Source organism: Amphiprion ocellaris, chromosome 14, assembly GCF_022539595.1.
Source record: "Amphiprion ocellaris isolate individual 3 ecotype Okinawa chromosome 14, ASM2253959v1, whole genome shotgun sequence".
NCBI lineage: Eukaryota > Metazoa > Chordata > Actinopteri > Pomacentridae > Amphiprion > Amphiprion ocellaris.
In genome coordinates this window covers 13,587,062-13,606,055 of record NC_072779.1, presented here as the reverse complement: position 1 = coordinate 13,606,055, position 18,994 = coordinate 13,587,062, and the positions used below count along the sequence as shown (strand labels likewise).

The 18,994-nt window shown below is 37.7% G+C and overlaps 2 long non-coding RNA genes across 3 annotated transcripts in view; one reads left to right on the top strand and one right to left on the bottom strand.

The window, feature by feature from the left end:
- Positions 1 to 4,997, top strand: part of LOC129350512 (uncharacterized) — a 78,641-nt gene extending 73,644 nt beyond the window's left edge. Inside the window, exon 2 of the long non-coding RNA XR_008603947.1 lies at positions 4,276 to 4,997. This is a non-coding gene — a long non-coding RNA (uncharacterized LOC129350512). The remainder of the gene's footprint in view (positions 1 to 4,275) is intronic.
- A 199-nt stretch (positions 4,998 to 5,196) lies between these two features.
- Positions 5,197 to 13,214, bottom strand: LOC129350510 (uncharacterized). 2 transcript variants are annotated; one of them, XR_008603944.1, is made up of 4 exons: positions 12,990 to 13,214; positions 11,678 to 11,826; positions 10,365 to 10,669; positions 5,197 to 6,034 (listed from the first exon to the last, which is right to left on the bottom strand). It is a non-coding gene; the product is annotated as an uncharacterized LOC129350510 (long non-coding RNA). The 2 variants fall into 2 exon arrangements; XR_008603943.1 differs by lacking the exon at positions 5,197 to 6,034 and having other exon boundaries at positions 10,168 to 10,669; positions 12,990 to 13,200.
- Positions 13,215 to 18,994: the final 5,780 nt, after the last annotated feature.

The following is an 18,994-nucleotide window of genomic DNA, read 5'->3' as shown; positions in this document are numbered from 1 at the left end:
TTGGATCTAGAACTGCACAAGCCGTTCATTTTCAGTCACCTGACGAGTTAAACTCCCCTTTTTATGTGAGGTTGAAGCAGAAAGTCTGAGTTAACAAAGAAAGTTGTTTATAATTTGCGATACCTGTTATCTCTAACTGAGGCTTTAGCTTCTTTAGTGAAAACCAGCTGATGTTCTGCTTTGAAACAAACTGCTGTTGAGGTCTGTGTTTTTAGGTTTAACCCCACAGTTTCTGAATGAACTGATAGTTTTTTTTTCCTGATGTGGACGTTATAATTAATAACATTTACTTATCATATAATCAGCATGACAATATAACAGTATAACATTATGACCACCTGACTAATACTGTGTTGGTCACTTTATGCTGCTAAAACTCCTCTGATCCAGTGGTTCATCTGAACCTCTGGGGATGTCCTGTGGATCCTGTGGATCCTGTGGGTTGCAGGGTGGATCCTACCTAGACCAGGCTGATCCTGGACCATCCCACAGATGCTCCATCAGATGTGGATGTGGAGAATGTGGAACCCAGGTGAACAGCTTAGCTCTGTCGTGTTCCTCGGACCACTCCTGAGCAGTTTTAATTTGTCTTGCTGAGGGTGGCAGCTGGCATCAAGGACTGCTGTTGCCATGGAGACTAGGGGGTTGTTTGTCCTGCAGTGTTTAGGTGGTGGTACATGTCAAACATCCACATGAACGTCAAGGTTTCCCAGCAGAACGTTGCATTAGAACAAGATGATGGATGTTGTTCTCTTCAGCTGTCAGTGGTCAGAATGTTGTGGCTGATCGGTGGATCTGTCTGCCTTTACTCTGACATCCAGAGTTATACAAAAGTGTAGTATGTGTGCAGTGCAGAAGAGATTTACTTTATTGTATGTTTTTTTTTTTTTTTAATCCACCTGAAGAAGACCTAATCTTTCCCTTCAAAGGATAATTAATTGTTATTCCGGTTTCCATAGTGGTCCCATCAGAGAAAATCATATCCATATACAGATTTTTATTAATTCCAGGGCTGGTTCAGTAAAGATTATTATAATAACTACATCAGATAATTCTTGGTCGCAGTTGGAATTTTGCAGCCTGAGAGATGGTTGAGAAGGTTTGCAGTTCTTGTTTTAGCAAAACATGTTATAATAGAAGATCTTTATTGTGATTGTACATGAAATTATCTGCAAACCAGCAAAGTGTATCAGTCTGAGGTATCTAAAAATAAATAAAGAAAAATGCTTCTAAAGCCAATAATAAACAGAATATTTTGAGGGAATATTCTAAAAAGGAAAGAAAAGCTCCATTCTCACTCCTCTCAGGATAAACTGTCATTAAAATTGACTTTAAATTTAGCTTCAACACGAGATAAAAACATTTACTTTCATTACTGATGTTGTCAAGTTTTAGTAAAGTTCATGCTACTTTTATAAAATGATGAAGTGAATAAATTGTATTTCTGTGGTCTGTGTTTGATTTCTGTCTTTCCTCCTGTCATCCAGATGTTCAGAGGGAGATGATGCCACATCTGGTCCAGCTGATGGAAGGTCTTGAAGTTCTCTGACTGACCTCGACTGAAGATGGTCGTCTCACTGGATTTAAGGTTCAGATGCTCAGTAACAAACTCCACCAATGAGCCAACAGGTAAACTTTAGGTTTATTAAATGTTGCTATGAAGGTTTCGCTGTTTTTCTTTGTGAATGCAATGTGCTCCAACTGAAACTTGAATTACAACTTAGAAGTAAATCCTTCCATCTGAAAGGATTTAGTTGCATTAATAACCTCATAACATTCTAATTTTTATTCCAGTCTTGGTTGAAAATAGAATCTCTGTATTGATTCAGGTAAAAACTGAACATCACAGCATGTTGAAGCAAAACAACCAGATGAAAACTGTGATGGTGTTGGATTGTCAGACCGTAATGTTGCAGCTCAAAGCAGCTTTTCTATCTCAGTTCATTCTGACATTCAGCTATAAATCAACACAGCAGATGGTGATCCATGCTGTGGAAGTCTCACATCTCCTGATTTAATGGAGCTGCTTTGCACTTTTTACACTGTTTATTCACCAACACTTTATTTAATAAAAGTCCCATCTAGTTTTTATGAGGAATGTGATGTTTTAATTTCTCTGTGAATAACTGCAGTCTAATGCAACAGCTGGAGTTGTAACATCTGTCCTGATATTGATCATGAAGTATTGATCAGAATACTTATGGTTAGCAGTCATCCCTGAAGTTTTACATTAAAATCTTTACTTGTGTTGTGAACTTTGGTAAGAAGCAGAAACGTTAGCGTTGCCATGGATACATGAGTGTTAAATTCTGTCCATGTTTCCATTTTGGGAAATGCAGTCCAGTTCCAGAATGTGGAGGAATTTAGTCTCACAATCACAGACAACAAATATTATCTGAAAGTCAGGTTATTGTTGTTTATCAGCACAATACAAAAAGATTAATGTTAGAAATATTCCAGTTCAGACTCTAGAATATGATGATTTATGTAAATTTACCTCAATAATATGAATGTTCAGGTTAAGATTGTACAGTGATATTTATTATGCAAGTTTAGCTGATTAAAGTTTATGACTCTGCACTAAAATATTATTTAAATTGGCATCATTATTATAATATTTAGGGTCAGACCCTACAGTATTGAGATTAAGAAATCAAATATTCTATAAAATGTAAATACACTGAACTCATTTGGATATATTTGAGACTCTACAATATTATTTGACACAAATCTAAATCAAAATTTTAATAATTTTCACGCCAAACATTTACTGGACTGATTTAAATATTAAAATCACTCCTTTCCAATCCTCTGCTGTACGTTCAAACCTGAGGCCTTAAATAGAAACACACAAGTATCTGATTGAAGGAACTTCTGCAGAGTCCTGGTTCCAGAACATGATGATAGAATTATAGACAAACTTTAACAAAAGCTGCCTGAGAGTTTACAGGTTTTTATGTTGGATTTCTTCAGTAATTTAAAGAGAGTTATCAGCAAAAATCAAGTGTTCATTTGATGAACTTCATTTCCTAAAACATCCAGACTTGGAGCTCATATCTTTGGCAGCTGTAAAGTTTCTGCTCCTTCAAAGTTGACAACACAATGAATGAATTCCTAAAACACTCTCAATGCTGGAGAGCATTTGATGCTGAAGCAGTGACCAGTTTTTCTGTTTCTTCTCTGGAGATGCACAATGAGGGACGTCTGCAGAGACTGAGAAAGAGTCTCACCACATCCTGACATGAGGAAAAAGACTTTATTGAAGACTACAATGAGAAAAACTATCAGACAGCAGACGGCTGCATTCAAGGTGAACTCTGAACATTTAATCTGGAACAGGAATTCAATAACGGCAGCATGAGCTTCATTTCAGTCTGTAGCTGCTGAATTCATGGATGAATCATCTGGCACTAGAGAAGAAGACCATCAAACATCCACGTCAGCTGATGGAGGTCCAAGAGTCTCACTGAACAACCAACCTACAGAGTGAAGACCTCAAATCTGATTGGACGGCCTCCTATTCAGCCACATGTGTGAACAAATGCCTCTAAGCTGATTTGTTTTCTAAAATAAATCTAGTTTGAGTCCTAATCTATGCCTGTTTGCTTCTTTACACAGCTGTTAACAGTTTAGGCTGTTAGATTGTTCCAGATAAGACAAGTACAAGATTCTTCAGAGCCGTTCTACCACGAGCCTGACAGGAAGAACTCCAACAGCTACTGAATGTTCCTGTGGTTCCCTCAAGGCTACAGGAGGAGTCCTACGAGGACGAGCCGGTCCACCTGATGGCGGCCAGTCGCTGCGGTTCAAAGCCAACACCGACTACGTGGACTTCTACTGGACCACATGGAGGCCTTCAAACCGGACCAACAAGTTCAGCGACTCCCCGACTCGTGGGTCTGAGGACACCGCCGAGCCTCGGTCCAGCCGGCCTCCTGTCTGTGGGTGTTTGAGTGCTGAGAGGTTTGTGGATGCACGTGAACGTTCTGTGTTGAAACAGCAGCTTTGGACTCAGTAACGCCAGGAAAAACCAAGAGCTCCTTTATTTGTGACTTCCACTAAAAAACTGATGAAAATAACTTTGCCAAGGTTCTGACTGATAACAGGTTATTAAATAATGAAAATAATCATTTAAATATTCCTTTAAACAATCCTTTTAGGTCTACATTGGAGGATTTTAGGTGGAATTTTCTTCCAAACCATCTTTTAGTCTACATTTAAGGATGTTTAGGATGGTATATTCTTCCAAACCAACTTCTCAGGTCTACATTTCAGGTGGAATATTCCTCCATACTAACTTTTTTGGTCTACATTGAAGGATTTTTTCTAAACCACCCTTTCGGGTCTATATTTGAGGTTTTAGGTGGAATATTCCTTTTAACCAGCCCCTCAGGTCTCTTTCAGGATTTTGGATGGAATACTCTGTTAAACCAACATTTTAGGTGCATGTCCAAGGATTTTTGGTGGAATGTTCCTTTAAGGTGGATGTTTGAGGACCTTGTAGATGGAATACTTCCTGAAACCAACCTTTCAGGTCAACATTCAAAGATTTAAGGTGGAATATTCCTTTAAACCAACCTAAATTTCATGTTTTGATCATTATCAAGTGAGAAACCTCAATCCAGACTCCTCATAATGACGTTTGAGATTTATGCTGCTGTTATTTGTTTAGTCCAGACTAAATGACAGAAATCCACAACTGTAATTTTATTTCAGGACTCGGTTATTAAATGTCCAAACAATCCATGTGACTCTAAAAACTCAACAGCTTTACAAACTCTAAGATTAAACTCTCCACAAGGATCCAAAATAAGTTGGACTTCTACATGAGAGCTTTAATTATTCTTCATCTACTTCCTGAAAAATTTGGTCAATAAAAAAGACAAAAACTAATATTTTCAGCTGAACTAAAGACAGACTTTGTGATTTTTATGCTCACATGTTGTGTTGTTGTAAACTTACTCTTTCAAATAAATATCCGCCTAACCCCCTGGAAACCAGTGTTTGTCCTGTTTTTGTGTTGCTCCTCGGCGACCCTAGACAGCAGGGTCCTAATATTTTTTGAGCAACACACCATACTATGACATTTTTACAATGATGGTTCTACTATGGAACCAGTTTGACATGTTCAGGTGTTATTTGTGTGAAAACTCAGAGATTTCAGGTATCAGAAGGTGGTTTTCAACTTTCTTTATTAACTTTCTGCTTCAACTTTAAATTAAATTTCCTTCACTAACCCAGCCCTCTGGACTTCCAGCAAGCTGTGTTCCTATTGGCTGTCCAGGTGGCTGCTTGGTGTTATCAGGAACACCTGAGCAGCTCAGTGTCTTCCTGCTTTATTTAGCTGCAGACAAACATTTCCTCTGTTTCTCTTCACCACAGAACCGGGTTTGGCTCCGTTGCTTTAGTATGTTCTTTAGGCGTTGGCTTGCAGCTTCCAGCAGTAAAATCGTCTTTAATGTGTCTCAGGGCTTTGTACTGGGTAGTTGTCTTGGTAAATGTGGTTCTTTAGCCACAGGTAGCACATGGTGCTAATGTGTGCAGTGATTAGTGGATTTGCTCCAGCTGAGTTGTGTCTTTATCTTGGCTGTAGTGAGTCTTTAGAGGTTTTTGGTCAGACACATTCTGTATTCTTGTTTGAGAACCAACGTTGGTTGTCCAGAAGGTAAGAGTTCCTGTCCTGATTCTCTGTTCTCAGAGGTTCTCTGGTAGGCTGCAGGAGACTTTAGCGTTTGGGTTGTACTAGTTTGGTTTTCGTACGGTTTCATTTGGACGACTATCTTGAGGCCCCTCCATGTGGTTTAGTGAGGTTTTCTGGAACAGTTCTACAAAGCAACCTGCAGCAGAAGAGACTTTGAGAGTTTTTAGGAAGTTCTGGAGACCAGACTTTAGAGCAGCAGAAACATTTGTCAGCAGTTTGAGCAGGAGAAGGTGAGCTTCAGAGTAGAAATGAGACGGAAACCTTCTTGACCCGTGTGGTGAGGTCCTGTACCAAGAGTTTGAGCAGGTTGTGAAGAGTCTGTAGTTCTTTGGTCTGAAAGCACAAGAGTCAACTCATTAAAGGAGAAAACGGGAGATATTGTTGGTTCTTCTGTCACTCTGCAGTTTCCAGTTTCCTTAGACTGCATATCAAGTTTCTATTTTAAATGATTTACCATGTGAGCCCAAGAAGACTTCAATAAACTCCCTCCATCCCCTGGACACAACATATTTTATTACCATGTTAAATCTTTTTTTTTTTTAATGTTTTTGAGATTTAATCATAGTTTCAGCATAATTTTTTTCTCTTTGCTTGTTTAGTTTTGTCATTGTGTAAAAGGTGCTAAACAAATAAAGTTGAATTGATAAACTGAATAATTGACTAACTCATGATTGTGACAACAGAAGTATTTTCATTGTGATTTAAGGGTTTGTTTCATTTTTAAGGGTGGGGTTAAAATGTTGACAGAAAAAAAGATTAAAGAAAGAAACTACATTAAAAAAACAATTAAATCAAAGTGAAAGAAACATTTAATACAATAAAACTTTTAAAAAGAAAATTAAACATTAAATACAATTAAATTATATTAAACAGACAAAATATTTAATTAAATAATTAAACAAGATACAAAACATGCAATTATAAAATTAAACATTTTTTAAACAAAAATATGAAACATTAAAGATGAAATATTTTAGATAATTAAACATTTAAAAAATACAATTAAGCAAGAATATTAAACATTTAAAAAAATAAAACATTTAATTAGATTATTAAACCTTTAAAAAGACAAAACATTTAATTAAAAAATTAAATGTTTAATTAGAAAATTAAATCTTAAAGACAATAAAACTTCAAATAGGAATCAAACAGAAAATACAATGAAGCATTTAAAAAGAAAATTAAACATTAAAAGGTGGTAAAACATTTAAAAAGAAAAACCTTAAAGATTGAAACGAAAAATTAAACATTGGGAAAGAAAAGGAAATTTTTCAAACAAGCCGATAAAACATTTGAAAAAACAACAAACATTAAAAAGACAAAACATTTTGAAATCAAATCAGCATTAGAAAAGAATAAAAGGTGAGAAAAGAGCAAAACTAAACATTTAAGAAGAATCAAACTAAAGACAAAACGTTTGAAAAGACACCAGTTAGACTTTAGAAGATCAAATTAAACAGAAGAGACAATAAAACGATCAAAAAGAGCAAAAACAGATAAAAGTCTTTCTAGTCTGAAATGAAAACATCAAGTTGTTTCTTCAAACATTTCCTCTTTCTATGTTCTTGGTTTGATTGTGGACAGATTTACTAAGTGCTCATTTCAGAAAACTGCTTTCCAGATAAAGTCTACTAGTAGTTGAAGGCATCGATCAAACTAATGTTACCTTCTGATCTCCACAAACTTTACTGTTCAGTGAAGAGAATCAAAGTTTGTTGAGGATTTCTAAAAAACCCACAGGTGAAGGTCTGAGAAGAACACAGATTGATGGTTTAAATGTGAAATCAAGACTCATGGTCACAAGTTTTAAGGCTTCTGTTAACCATAAAGTTCAAACTAACAGAGAAGTACTGAGAAACTTTTAAAACTTCAGTCCTCATACTGTCTGAAAGTTCAAACTAACATAGAAGTACTGAGAAACTTTTAAAACTTCAGCCCTGAGACTGTCTGAAGGTTCAAACTAACAGAGAACTACTCAGGAACTTAGAGGATTTCAGTCCTTGGACTGTCTGAATGTTCAAACTAACAGAGAACTACTGTGGGACTTAGAAAATTTCAGCCCTCAGACTGTGTGAAAGCTCAGGTCCTGAGGACTCGGGAGGTGTGGAGGCTTTGGAAAGTCTCGGAACTGAGGGTTCAACCCTCCAGCACAAAGGCTGAAGTCCAACCTCCTGAGAAAAACGGTCGAGAAAAGAGAAAGTTAAAAAAAAAACCTCGAAAACGACAGAAAATAGATGATAAATGCGCAAAAAAAAGAAGAATTAGTATCTGAGCGAGTAGCTCAGGGTGATAAGAAGAGGACTACCAACTGGAAGGTCGCAGGTTCAAGACCCACGACTGGCAGTTTTCTTTCTTTGTCTTTGTCAGGATTTTGAGAAAATTTAAGAAGTGGCTGGTCTTGAACCAGCGACCTGCAGCTCCACAGGTAAATCCTTAACTCACTGAGCTACAGATCAGATAAAAAGACATAATTTCGTCGTCCCTTTGGCATCGTAGTTTCTGAAGTCACCACATGGGTGGAGCCAAGGCGGAGTCTGGGTGGAGTCAGGGCGGAGAGTAGGCGGGGAGGTGGGTGGTGGCCTCCCCCCTCTACTCCCCCACCTCCCCCCACCACCCACCACACCTTCCCCCGCCCGACGAGTTTTTCGAGTCTCCACGAGTTCTTCGAGTCTCGACAGGTTTTCCCGAGTTTCTGGAGTTTCCACCAGGTCAGAGGAAGAACAAGCTGTCATGAAGAGGTGTTGAAGTCGGCCAGGATGGAGTGACTTTTTACAGCGACTAGAAGGAAGACGACTAGCAGAGCAGGTCTTTAACCACCATCCATAAAATCCATGGAGTCGCTCCAGAGAAATGAAGGAAGGTCAACTTTTATCAACCTCCATCCAGATGTTCAACTTGATATCTTTGACATTTTTAGCACCACAAACCTTTAGTATCACACTTTATTATCATTTATTAGGACTTTAATAGAATCCACCAGCAGATTTAGTTTTTGTTGACAAACTTTATTCTTGTCGTCTTGGATTAGTCAAGAGGTTTACATTTCTTACTTTGTCATATTTTAAATATGACAAAAAAATATAAAAATAAAGCATCTTGAGACCTGTAATTGGTGTTATATAAATAAAATTGAATTCAAATTGTATGTATCTTGTAATGTTGGAGTGATTCAGCCATATATGTTGGAAAACACATTTTCTTTGTCCATTAATCTGTTGATTGTTTTCTCCAGTAATTCATTTCTTGTTTTGGTTTATAAAATGTCAAACCCAAATATATTCAGTTTACTGTCATAAAACCCAAAAAGGTTTACATTCATGGTGCAGGAATCAGGCAGTTTTTCACTTTTTATCTTAGTTTAGTCAGAAAGATAGTTGATAATGTGTGAATTGTTGCAAATTGTGAGCCGTAGAAGCTTTTAATCTTTGGGGCCGAGTGTCAAAAAACATTTAGAAACCAACATCAACAAAACACTCAACAAAGACTTGAACACCATTAAAGGGAAATCCAACTTTTGCATGACAATGTCTAATTAAAGGACATTTATTTCCAACGTAAATGTGTGATATTCATCCTCTGGAGCTTTCTCTTCACATCGTCTTCCACCTGGACTGGTTTGGTCGGGAGCATGTGCAACAAACATTTGAAAAACTGCACTTTAACATCAATGAATGACACTGAAGTTTAATCTCTACATAAATGAGACTGAGTCTGGATGTGCTGCTCTGTCATTAACTCTTAAGTTTAGGGAAAGTTAAAACAAAAGAGGACAGTTCAGATAAGACTTCAGAATGAGCTTATTCTGAACAAACATCTCAGACTTTCTGAGCTTCAGCACCTCTAGCAAGATATTTTAACAAGCAACTCAAGAGATCCAGAAGTTGGAGAGAGTTAGCTTTAGCTGAGCCAAAGAACATGTGGGACGCTAACCTAGCAAATATTTAAGACTTTTTTCTGTGAATTCTGAGAAATAATTTCCTATTTAACGACAGAGCTACACATCTTAACTCAGTCTCATTAAAACAGACTCTAATTCAGTGTCATCCACCCATATTAAAGTGCAGTTACCCAAAATGTTTGTTGCATGAGCTCCAACAAAACCTGTCCAGGTAGAAGGCCACTTTGACAAACAGGAAGTGGACGATTCCAAGCAGATTTATAGAAGGGGGAACCAGACTGTACTAAGTGTGGTCCAGTATAGAGGGGTGTTTTGTGTGTTTTTAAGGCTGATAATGATTATTAGTGAGACATTTGGAGTAGATATTCATTTGCAGTAAATGAAAGTATTTAAAATCTTGGAGTTAAACTTAGAAGAGCACAAACTCTAACAGGAAACTTTGCTGATACATTTTTGTTTTGTTTACAGATGTTAAGTTAAAGGAGTTTTATTCGTGACGTATAATCAATCAAATCACTCCAGAAGACAGAGCGACCACAGGTAGATTAAGGTTCAGAGCCAAAGTAGCGCCATTTTTAAATGTATTTATTACGGTAAATCAGTAAAAAATAAAATACTGCTAATCAGTAAATCAGTCAGCCCACAATTACTACAATTCTACAATGTATCTCTTTCCTTTGACTTGTTATTTGTACAATATACGATGTATATGATGGTGCTTTTTCATACCAAAGGCTATACTATGATGTTTTCTAAGAGACATACGATGCTACTCTGTTTGTTCTGGCTCTGGGCTGCTGCACTCCTCCTCTGTTGTTTTCTGGATTGTACTCAGCTGCATGTCTTCGTCCACCCGGCCTCCGTTGACTCGTCCCGCCTGCCGTCTCTGGAGCTGAAGCTGGATTGGAACAGACCAAAGTACAGTCCAATCACGACGCCAGCTGCCTCTCAAAAGGCTCCTTCATCTGTCAGGTGGCGGCACTTCTTCTGAGGGGAAGCTGAGCTGGCCCGGCAGAACTTTGGAGATGTGTTCCAGTGGTTGGTGGATGTGTGGGGAGATAGAGAGGGACCTTTGAATTGTTCACAAAGGAAAACAGGGAACCCATTGGTAGTTTTAGTTAAGGGTGCTACTGTGGTGAATTTTGGGTTTTAAGAGGTGAACAGGAAGAGTTTTTTTCGAATTGATCATCTTTTACTTTGTTCCTGGTTGGAATGCCCATCAATGTCAACATGAAGTTCACTTTTAGTTCTGTTTATTTATTTTTATTTTACAAACACCTAATTGCTTTTAACCCCCTCACATGTTGTGTTGTTGTAAACTTCCTCTTTCAAATAAATGCTCGTCTAACTCTCTGGAAACCAGCGTTTGGACTGTTTTTGTGTTGCTCCTCATGTACTTCAGACAGCCAGGACAAAACAACGTTTTGTGGACAGAAGGCTATACTATGACGTTTATTGGACCAAAGGCTATACTATGACGTTTTTAGAGCGACATGCTATACTATGACGTTTTTAGAGCGACATGCTATACTATGACGTTTGTCGGGCGACACTATACTATAGGCTTTTTAAATTGACATATTACTATGACTTTTTTGTTTTAGTTTTTTTTGTCGTTTTTTAGCAACATATTTTAAGATTTTTAACAGTTTTGAAAATTACTATACTTTTACTTGTGCAATGAAATATTAATCAATGGCATTTTTTAGACGACATATTATACTCTGATGTTTTCTTGAAAAACATACTATTTTGACAACATACTGCACTATGACATTTTTTGAACCACATATCATACATGACAATTTTAGGCAACATCCTATCATTTTGCACTTTTTGAACCACATAATAATCAGTTGGTTTTTTTGTCGACATGCTATGATACTATGAACTACAGGCCATACTATGTTATTCTTGAAAAGTATACTATACTTTGACATTTTCTGAACTACATCCTATACTATGGCGTTATACACAGAGTGCTTTGGTTACATGTTGATTTATAATCTAGATTTTTTTCTGTTTTGTTTTTTGACGGGATTACCACAGAGCTGATCGTGAACACCGCTGACACCCACCTGAGGGAGACGCTGCCTAAGATCTCAAGGCTGCTTGGTCGTGGTCTTTCTGGTCCTGCTCCAGAACGCCTTCATCAACTACGTCTTCTTTTGAAGAGGCCCTCAGATGCTGCAATCTCTGACCTTAAGGAGGAACTGCTACTTTCACTCTGTAACGAGACGGCGGTTATTTTAAAGACCCAGCTCCTGGCGGCTTGAAGTGAAAGTTTAACACCCATCAAAACGGAACTACAGACAGTTAAATCTGAGCTGTTGGTCAGTATTTCAAACATCAAGTCCGACCCGGGTGCCCTAAAGCACGCTGTGGGTGAAACGGAAACTTCCCTCTCCACATCACCAACGACATCGTCACACTCCAAAGCAGAGCACCTGTCTGCTGAACTTTTAAAAGTGGACTATAAATGTGAAGAATGTGAGCAGCAGCAGACTGTGAGCAGTGGAACAGATGTGATCAGAAAGAAGTCATTTTCTTTTTTCTTTTCTTTCTGGTTGACTTGATTCTATCAGATGCAGATGTTGGAGCAGATTCTGATCTTTCAGGATAAAAAGCTGCTTTTCCTTCACAGACTTTTCAGGAAATTATTCTCTCAGGTTTTCTCTGCTATTTATATTTTTATTATCTGTGATTATATCATTATTTCTTTATTGTAAAAATAAAGTTTGAGGCATAAAGACTCATTTAGTTATTTTAATCCTGAAATCTTTGATGTAGCAGAACTAAACTTCCATTTTCCTTCTTGTACTTCTGATATTAGAACTAAATGTACCTTCAACATGGATCATCTGCTTTTAATGAATCAGCAGCAACATCACAACAAATGAGACAATTTTCAACAAATTAATGAAACTGATGTCATTTAAAACTATCAGAGTCTGTTTTAGTGTCAAATTAAAGCTCATTACTGACAACTAGAACATTAACGTTACTGTTTTAATCACATTCAAGTTTCCAGAACGTTGCATTAATGTCAACCAGCCACAGTTTTATGAACTTAATGAACCACATTACAGAAACACAACACACTTCAGCTGTTTACATGAAACTCAACACAAACATCGTTAGCTTAATGCTACGTTAGCTTTAATCAGGCTACAACTGAACAGCTAGCTCGGTTAGCATCGCTAACATTAAAGCTAATATTTACTATGCTATGTTTCAGTGTGTGTTGACCAGAGAAGAATCTCTGGTCAACACACACTGAAACAAACTCCACCAACATCTGGAGTACATGGCACACATTACATCTGACACTAAAGCTGCATATAAAGTGCATTAAAAGCGGCACCGATACGAAAATAAACATTTACTTACCGAACTATCAGAGTCATTTCAGTGTCTGCTGGTAGAATCAGCCGAAGGCAGAAAACTGGTTAAAACAAGCCAACGGGCAGGAAAACTGTCTGTGGAAAATGTTGTGCTGCTGCAGCGATAAATAAACCAACAGTTATTATATCAGAATTAATCCAAATGAGGAGAGCAGAGTCTCTGCTGCCTCCTCCACAGGACTTGTCAATCGTTACAGACCGGACTGTCAATCAAGTAGTCCCGCCCCCTGGCTTCGCAAAACTTTAACGCTCTATAAAAAAAAAATCAATATTGATTTATTTTTGAGATCGGCCACCTGATCTCTCATTTTGACCATGAAAACTCACGAAAAAAAATGTATGTACAGTCTATGCACCCTACTCTGGCTCCACACTTGCTGATGACCACTTCCGGTCTCAGAAAATGAAAAAACGGACCTTTTCTCGTTTCTGTCTCTTACTGATTTTACTTTCTTGTTATTCTAAATATAAAACGAAAATCAAGGCATTTTTAAAAAAATCGTATATCCCTTTTGATCATGAAAAGGAAAAACGCCTTGTATTTCAATTTTAATTTTTGTATTTTAAAACGAAAATCAAATAACCACTCGTTTTTTGTTTTTCAATACCCGTTTCAGAACGGAAAATCCAATTACCAGATCCGTACACGGACCTAATATTCTCACATGATCAATATCACCTTCTTGTGTCTGACGATATTGTTTCAGGTAAAGCTAACCTGTCCTGATTAACCAATGTTTAATTAGTCACATTGGTAATTATTCTGACTAAATAAGCAGAGGAACCGTGTCCTATTGTAGCATTGTAAGTGGGAGTGTCAGGGAAGATACGTTAGACAGATTGTTAAGCATGTTCTGTTATGCTTGATTGTTCTGCATGTGTTGCATTATGTTGACAGTTCGGCTACTCAGATTGTGTTTTACTGACCTTCGTGATTAGCTGGTTATCATCAAGTCCAGAGGCTTGCTAACCCCTATGTTACTCCATAAACATATACTTACTATGATCCTGTGGGTGTGAAGGAGTTATTTTGCTGATTTTTATCAAGAGTAAGCCACCCCTTGAGACAAAAAATATATTTGTGTTATGAAGGTTATTGCTGGAAACAGAACAATGCGATAGTTGTTTAATATTGGTAGGGACATGACCCTACCAGATTCAGTGCCCTTGCAATCAAGAGTTAATATTACTCAGTTTTTATAAGTTATTAGTTTTGTAAGGTTGTGTGTATTAGGTAAACTTAGTTTGACATAGCTATTAAATTTAAATGTTCTTTACTCAAAACATGGGGGGAAATTCATCCAGATAAACAGTTCGGTCAATTCACACACTGGGACCCAAATGAAGACTCATACTCGATGACAGAGTGGGTGAGAGGTTAAGGCTGAGCGAGTGGAGGAGAATACAGATGATGGAGGAAGGGTGGCTGTATGGATGACAGGGAAGCAGACAGAGCTGCAGATTGGAGTGGCAAGCAGGGAGAGTTGGCATGGCTGGTGAAGCGGAGCAGATTGAAGTTGGACAGCAGGCAGGCTGGAGGAGGAGAGAAACTGAAGCACAGGAGAGACTCGAAGACCTTAGCATTACTATCACACAAATAGACGGAACAGACTGGTGGTAAATGGCAGGAGAATCCCACTCTGACCTGTTATGAGAAGTCCCACGACCTGATGCATAATTATACACATAGACTACACAATTTACTTTCACTCTCCAGTCATTGATTAAAACCCTAAAACTCATCTTTGTGTATCAAAGTTACATATTTAGAAGTCTTTTTTCCATGAGAATGATCCATTCCTGCCTTAAAATTGTTAAGATGCTACTCTACACTGTTTTTTTTTATAACGTGCAGATCTATAAAGTTCATATTGCTCTCTCCATTCACTGCAGCACTGGAGCACACCAGCTATTCTGCAACTGTGCTCTGTAAAATTACTGTATTCTGAATAAGAACACTGATACAGAAAGCCCCATCTTGCAAGTTGACAAGCTTGTTCCTTAGGTTTATGTATGAAAACCCTGAAGTCAGAATCCCTGTTAAAGAGGTGACTATTACTGCTTATATGTCTTTTAGCATATAAAAACACTATGTGGCTCGATTTTCACCCATGTAGCTCTTTAAAGTGCTCTATTTTTACTCCAGGCTTCTGCAAAATGAATGGTTAATAGTGGCTGCTGGTACTCAACCCGCTTCAGGACTCTGCCAAGTGCATTTTTGTTTTTCACTGGTGGGAAGCATGTCAGTGAGTAGGTGGTCCTTCAGTGTGGTCCAGGACACATTTGTGCTCAAACTGCTCAAAGAATGTGGCCATATGCAGCCCTAAATGTGACCTGAGTGAATGCATCCTGGGAAAATTCATACCTGTACATGTGTTCAGATCACCCAACTCACATGTTTGTGTCAGGTGTGAACAAGACCAAAGAAAGACAGAGAAATACAGGAAACATAAAGAAAACACAGGGGAACTGGCATGGCTTAAATATGACACTGTGTCTGCTTTGTTCAATGGGCTGCTAACGAAATATTCAGTCAGTAGGAGGGCAGTCCATGCAATACTTTTTTCTCTATGCTGAGCTATAATATATATAGCTCAAGCTATATCTGTCACTGTAATTGTGACAGCAAAAACAATTAGGACAGTTAGGAGGAATCTCTAATCGCTATAATATGTCCTATTTGGTGAAAAAAAATAAAGAGGTATCTACTAACTGGCAGAAAAATGGTAAACAGGTTATGACCACTGGCAGTTAAACTGAAACAAACTTCACTTAAACCAATTCAGTTTATCAAGAAGGGGCTAAATTGTTTGCTGGGATCTGGATTTACTTGTTCATGAACTGTTACAGGTACAGAACATGATTGTTTATTTGACCTCATATGGTGGGACAACATGGCCAGCAGCTAGGGTCTTATTATAATGCACTCCCAAAGTGAACGAACAGCAGGCAGAGCCAGTTTCCCACTTTACTGATGATTTCAGCTTCTTCAATGAGCCACAACATTAAAACCACTAACATGTGAAGTAAACTTTATCTTCTTACAGTGGCATCAAAAAACTTGGGTTATAATAGGCAGCAACAGAAGAGTCTGTTCTTGAAGTGAATGTTTTTCGAGGAAGCAGGAAAAAAGGGGCAACATAAGAACCTGAGCGACTTTGACATAGGCCAAATTGTGATGTCTAGAAAACTGGCTCAGAGCAGATCTCCTAAATGGCAGGTCTTGTTGGGTGTTCCTGGTATGCAGTGGTAAGTACAGATAAGTGCTCCAAGGACAGCCAAGCAGGGAAACTGGAGACAGGATCATGAGCGTACAAGGCTTATTGATGTCTGTAGAGAGTGAACGCTGAACCATGTTATCTGATTAAACAGAAGAGCTACTGTAGCACAAACTGCTGAAAACCTTACTGCTGGCTGCAATAGAAAAAGTTAGAACACAAAGTGCATCACAGTTGACCATGTATGGGACAGTGTAGCTGCAGAGTGACCTCTGACACCTGTCCATTGCTGAAAGTCCCTGCAGTGGGTACGAAGGTGTTACACCTGTATCATGGAGAAATGGAAGAAGTATGTACACCCCTTCAAAGGCAAGTGTTTTCCATAATGACAGTGCAGGATATTACTCCCTGCCACACTACAAAAACTATTCAGGAATTGTTAACAGAACATGATAAAAAGTTTAAGATGTTAACTTGGTCATTATGTCTCTGTGGTAGGTGCTGGAAAAAAGCAAGTCTGATCCCTGGAGGCCACAGCCACAGGGCTTGACGGATCTGTGTTTTAGGACCTGATACCAAAGGTAACCTCCAGAGCTCTGTTGGCATCAATGCCTCAGCACTTCAGAGCTGACTGAGTGGCACAAAGGGGACGTATACAATATCATTTTTTGTTGTAGTTAATTGATATATTGGTGTGACAATTCAGATTGTTAGATAATCTTTTGCACAGCCGTGGCCTTGAAATGTGCAATAAGAAACATTTTTCTGACACATTACTTAAATTTTGGGTTTTCTTGGGGCAAAACGTATAACCTGTCTAAACTGGCAAAGAATGTATGCTGGAGGACTCTTTATACTATGGTGTGTATCTGCCTGAACCTGACTGCAGTGCCCTTTTTCCAACTTGTTACACAATTTGTCTCCTCATCAGCACATCTGGAGTCATGTTTGAATCTCTAGACGGCAGTAAAAATCTTAACTGCAGAAAATTTATTGTACCATTAACTGTAAAGTTCCTCATCCTTGTACAGAGAGAAAAAGTAGTGAAATCTTTTATTTCACATCAATGTAGAAGTACTGCTTTGAATCAATGTTGCTTCATTTCAGAAGTGAAAGTGCAAGTATTCAACATGCAGGGTGGCTCATTTCAGAATAATGTATGTGATGCGACTGTGCTCAACAGAGTATTTTATGTTATTATTACTGGACAGATGTATAAATCACTTTAGATCAACCTTGTATTACTATTTTACATACTTCTAGGTAGTTTTTATGTACAATAATACTCAGTTTATTTTGTATCAATAATCTGAAGCTGCAAAGTAAATATTAATAAGAGCCTTCATGATATCAGATTTTCAGAAAAATAGTACAATAACAATGATAATACTGCAATACATGTACACTATCATTCAAAAGTATGTGCTCATAAGAAATGTCCTCATTTTGGAAAGAAAAGCAATGAAGATAACATTAAATTAGTCAGAAATCCAGTCTAGACATTGTTAATGTGGTAAATGACTATTCTAGCTGGAAACAGCTGAATTTTAATGGAACATCTACATAGTGGTACAGAGGAACATTTCCAGCAACCATCACTCCTGTGTTCTAATGCTACATTGTGTTAGCTAATGGTGTTGAAAGGCTAATTGATGATTAGAAAACCCTTGTGCAATTATGTTAGCACATGGATAAAAGTGTGAGTTTTCATGGAAAACATGAAATTGCCTGGGTGACCCCAAGCTTTTTTGAACAGTAGTGTAGACATTTAGAAAAACAAAGTGAGTCAAATTCATCTTTAACTTTGTTTATTGTTTGCTTTGTCTCTTTTTCAGCAAATGAATTACACTCCAAATATGAGTGTGGAAAGTCTCTTACCATTACTGGGCTGTATGTTGTTGAGTCAACAGATACTAATGTTGAATTATTTGTGGTATTGTCCTACGTATATTATTATCATATCAATGTAATTTTAAAAAAATATTACAGTTATCACCAATACTGGTATATCCCAACACCTCTTGTAGCAACTAGTCTGTAAAGCAAGTGTAATGTAAAAAGTTCATCTCAAAACTAGACTTAAAACTGAGCCACTCAAAAGAAGTAAATGCACCTCAGAAATTTATTTAGGCCTTCAGTACTTTCTGCTACAGGTACAGAGCTTTATTTACACCATCTGAATGCAGTAATAGTACAGTAGTAATTGTGCTACATGCTATAAACAACTTCTGCACTTGTTGGGCACAAGCACCTAGATGCAATTTATATGTAATCAGATATACAGTATTAACTCCTAGTTACACAATATAGAAATAGTGGGATTTCAGGTCTACGAGCAGAAATAGTGTGCAGGACATTCTAATCTGCTTCCCTGCTCAACTTTGAAAGGCATCTATAGAGCCAATGTTTGCTGCAAACAATAGTAAAAAAAAAAATAAAGACAGAAAACGATTGCATTCCATGTTCTTCATCAGCAAGAGAAGACCGCCAAGTTGTCATGAGGAGCAGATATTGTAATTACTGCATAAACGTTAAGGGCTTTTTGTCCATATCAGCTAAACAAGTGAGTTTCAACGTTTATTCTCTACATTAGAAGCAGCAGCTGGTGAAATATTCTCACTCCCAGCTCCATTAAGTGACTGTTCTGGTGCTTTTGATCATGATTTTTATCAGCAGATGCAATAAAATTACACTCCATTCTTTCATTTGACAAAAAGCGTGATTACAGCAGCGAATGCATTACACAACCTGTTGCTGATGATCCTGTGATATA